Here is a 5,000-nt window from a genome sequence, read left to right on the forward strand (position 1 = left end):
CACTCTGGAACTCTCTGCAACCTAACACTCTGGAACTCTCTCCCACCTAACACTCTGGAACTCTCTGCCACCTAACACTCTGGAACTCTCTGCCACCTAACATTCTGGAACTCTCTTCCACAAGACATCCGCAACACTGACTCTCTCCCCACCTTCAAATCCTGCCTGAAAACCCACCTTTTTAAACTGGCGTATGTTTAATTGATGGTTGTTTTTAAGTCTTTTGTTTTGTCTTGTTTTGGTTGCTTTTGTTTGTTCGAATCACTCTTTGAACCTGTTTGAATCTGTTACTTGATTTTAAATGATGCTCTGTAAGGTGTCCTTGAGTGCTCTGAAAGTAAAATAAATAAATAAAATGCATTATTATTATTATTATTATTATTATTATTATTATTATTATAAAGCTGCTAGTCAACCACTCCCAAAACATAGCCTTATCAACTTGGTGCAGGAAGCAATAGATTAAGTGCAGCCAGTGAGCTAAATATACACTAGTCTACAAGTGTTCACAGCGTGGACTAGTAGTAGATATGCAGCTAGTGTGCCGAATGTATACAAATTCAAAACATACAAATCAGATCAAATTGGCCACCATTAGCACGATAGAAATGTTCTTGAATAAGTCATCTGTTATTATGAATTATTATTATTTGTTATATGAAACTCTTACTCATGCAGTATTCAGACCACTCATTTGTTGTCATTATTATTATTGTGCACTGGCCTATTTAAATCAGTAGATAGATCAATTAATTAATTAATTATGATCAATTCAATAAACACATGTTCATTAATTAACCAAGACTTCTGCACAAAAACATTGTACCAAACACGGCCACTGGGTGGTGATAGATCTCCTGAACGGACGAGCGTTTTGACACGAGTGTTGCTTCTATTAACACATCCTCCTCCTGACTAGTCCTGTCAACCACATGTGCATTTGTGCACGTTTCACCACATGTGCACGTTTTTCACCACATGTGCACGTTTCACCACATGTGCACGTTTCACCCACAAGCACCAACTGAGGAGCAGAGACATTTTTATTTTTATTTTATTTTTTATTACTACTCGATCTTTTCAGTTTGTAAAGTGTCTTTGAGTGTTTAGAAAAGCGCTATATAAGTCTAATGTATTATTGTTATTAGTGTTATTATTATTATTGTTATTATTATTATTATTATTGTTATTGTTGTTATTATTATTATTATTATTATTATTATTATTGTTGTTGTTATTATTATAACGGTGAATGTGGAGCCCCAGACGGTCTCTCGTCTCCACTGCATCGCTAGGAGCAGGAGGAACTATTGGCTTTAGATGGGAACCGTGAGGTATTCTCTGACCTTGAAACGTTGTGTTTCAAAGTGAGTTTACCGTAATGGTTGTGAATGATACCGTTATCGTTGAAACAGATGCGACTACTGTTCCTTGGAACAAACCACAGGCCTACACACACCACTCAACACTAGCTACAGGCCAACATTAGAGGGTTACAAGAAGTAGCTGCATTCTAGGACGTTTGTTGTTGTTTGTTGTTGTTTTTTCAGGACAGGAGACATAACATAATGACTGTTGAAAAACCTGTGGTCGTGACCACATCACTACCGTTTTTCATAATCATGTCATTGTTTGTCATCTGACTATTAGTCATACCAAATGTTTAATTGGATGGACAGCCAAATGTGATCCCACTTGTTCTTTTCCAAGGTTTTACTTTTCTGTTTGACTTGAACGAGGCTCCAGAGATGAGGAGGCCTGTAGTAAACTTCAAACCTTCAAGTCCTAGTGGTGATGGATACGTCTAGAATGCTGAACTAAACGCAAGGCTCCTTATAAAAGTAGAATAAAAATGTATGTAGGCTACTCTGAGACACTGAAACCTTGAATCTCGCATAAAGCTGTGTCATCCCTTTTCACATGGAAACACAGCTATAAATAAATGAAATAAATATTTATTTAATAAATAAATAAATAAATAAATGAATGAAACACAGGTCACAGAAGAAAACAAAAACCCGTTGGAGTAGGGTATGACGGTACAAACAAGCCAATCCACAGCCAACAGCAGAGACAGTAACATGTTCACGCAGTTTCCTCTTCCCTGTGTCAGTCTTTTTAGACTAGATAGATTTAGATTCCACTTTATTGTCATTGCAGAGTACAAATACCAGACAATGAAATGCAGTTTAGCGTCCACCCAGAAGTGCAAATAGTGATATAAAACATGATAGTGATAGTGATATGTACAGTATGGCACGGTAGTTAGAGGTATATACAGGAGAGGATAGCAGTAAGCTATGTACATTTAACGTAGCTATGTACAGTTAAGGTAGCTATGTACAGTTAAGGCAGCTATGTACTGTATGGTGTATACAGATGTATAAATAGAGGCTATATCAAAAAGAGGCGTGTGCAAAGGTAGTGTTTGTAAACAGCAGTAGTGCAAAGGGTAATTGAGTGATCACCAGGGCTGACCAGGGCTGTGTGCAAACAGCAGTAGTGCAAAGGCTAGATAGGTTGTCCACAGTGACTGGGGGGGTCGGGGGGGGGGGACACTGAGAGTCGGTGTATCCCATGTTGGGGGGGGGGGGGGGGGGGCTTGTTTATCAGAGTGACAGCTCTATGGAAGAAGCTGTTCTGGAGCCTGTTGGTACGGGACCTGAGGATCTCTTTACTCTACTGCAGTAGTAGTTTTACATTTTACAAAGCGACTTACAATCAATACATTTGACTAAGCAAGTGAATCATCAATCCACAAGGCCATTGGCAGTCTCCGTGAAGGAGATGTCTTTTCTTCTGTTTTGTTGTTGTTGGAGAAACAGAAAAACAGTACAAGGGGGGCAGTAGAAGTCTTGGGGGACACAGTAAAGGGGAAAAGCGGGTGTTAAGGTGTAACCTGAAGAGATGGAGGTCTTCAGTCTCCGACGGAAGATGGGGAGTGACTCTGCAGTTCTGACAGTAGTCTCATCATGAAGTCTCATCGGTAACTAGAGGTAGACAGACACTGAATAACAACTCTAGCCTGGTGCACACTGGCAGTTTGAAGTCACTCAAATCAATGTTTCCCCTTGCAGTCTAAACAGGCGAAACCCACATGGAATCTGATACCTCAAACCACGTTCATAGGTGGTTTGAAATCAGATACAAAACCCTATGGGACACGGTGTTGTCTGACATCACTTCGCGACACAAACAACAAACAAGCATGGTGGACAGAACCCCAAATTGCTCCCAGTGAGCGGGCCGGCGCCTTGCATGGTAGCTTGCCGCCATTGGTGTGTGAATGTGTGTATGAATGGGTGAATGAGAGGCCGTTGTAAAGCGCTTTGGATAAAGGCGCTATGTAAGTGCAGTCCGTTTACCAGAGCAAGCCAGTAGGAGACGTCCATGGCAGGTGGCGTTGTCATCCACAACAACTAGTTAGAGGAAGCACAGACACCACCATCTACACTGAACAACAGGGTCTCGTCGTTACTATGACAACTAGCAGGGCCGTGTCTGTTTAAGACTACTCTCTCTGAACGTACTGTACACAAGTCTGATTTGATCACTTGTAAACGCTGTTTGAACAGTCGATATTCCCAGTGGTGTAGTCTAGTGTTTTCTAGTGGGTATACTGTGATTTTTCCCTCCCAGCCTCATATTGTTCATTTCGGAACGCCATAAAAATAAATCTGCGCTCCCTGTCTAACGTTATATATATATATATATATCTAACATTACATGTTATAAGGCTGATCTGTGCATGATAGTGCTGCATTTTGACATATTTCATGTCACATCTCCCCCCTTTGATGGTATATGACGCTATAGTCAGTCCCAATGGTCCAAAATTCAAGTGCTTCGTAACACAGACGGGGTGAATTTTATGAATGAAAGTGTGAAAGTTCTGTCACAAAACGCTGTTACGTATCCTCACACATTTTTAAGTGGGTATACGGAAATCCTTGGCCTTTCCTAGTGGGTATACGGCGTAGACGTCCTGCGTATCACGTAGACTACACCACTGGATATTCCAAAACTGAGTTGAAAAACTAAACTGATTTCAACATTAAGGCCTGTAGGCCTGCAGCGTGATTGTGAACTAAGCCCTCTGTCGCCTTCTTTCCCATAAGTAATGTATGTGTGTGTGTGTGTGTGTGTGTGTGTGTGTGTGTGGTGTGTGTGTGTGTGTGTGTGTGTGTGGTGTGTGTGTGTGTGTGTGTGTGTGTGTGTGTGTGTATGTGTGTGTGTGTGTGTGTGTGTGTGTGTGTGTGTGTGTGTGTGTGTGTGTGGAGGGGGAAGCATGAGAGGTTATGAGGAGATTAACAACCGACTACGCCATCTTGTTGGTTAGATACTATTCATTTGTGTTCATTTTGTTATGCGGCAAGGCACAATTTTCTATCCTTATTTTAAGTTCATTATCTTTATCTACCTGTAGTGTATACTAAGCATATACACAGCTCTGTTTCATAATTTCTTTATTCTATGTATTCTATTCGTACTGTACATGCATTACATTGTTTTTGTTTTATCTTAACACTCGCTTTGGCAATGTAAATGTTGGTTTCCTGTGCCAATAAAGCCCTTGAAATTGAAATAGAAAATGGAATACTGTATTGGATCCAAATGGGGGTGGGGGTGGGGCGGGGGCTTTAGCCATATGTCTGTAGCCTGGCGCACTGCAGATCCTGGTTCTAATCAAAGCAACGCACCCAGCAGAGTCTAGGCCTAGGGAACACTTCATGTACCTCTACTGTCAGGTGGTAGTTAAGGCTGGGGTAGGATTCTCTCCTTTGCTACTTGTTCTGTTCTACAGTGTGTGTGTGTGTGTGTGTGTGTGTATATTTGCTAGCCTATCAGCCCAATAGAGCTCTCAGGTCTTCTGATGCTGGTTTTCTCTGTGTACCACATGTACAAAAGAAGAGACTTGGTGAGGCATTACATGATATTAGGGATGCAACCTCTGTTCAAATTATGTTCAAGTCAAGACTAAAAACCCATCTTTTTAATAT

Source organism: Nansenia antarctica (genome assembly GCF_963989245.1).
Source record: "Nansenia antarctica genome assembly, chromosome: 11".
In the NCBI taxonomy this organism is placed as follows: Eukaryota; Metazoa; Chordata; class Actinopteri; order Argentiniformes; family Microstomatidae; genus Nansenia; species Nansenia antarctica.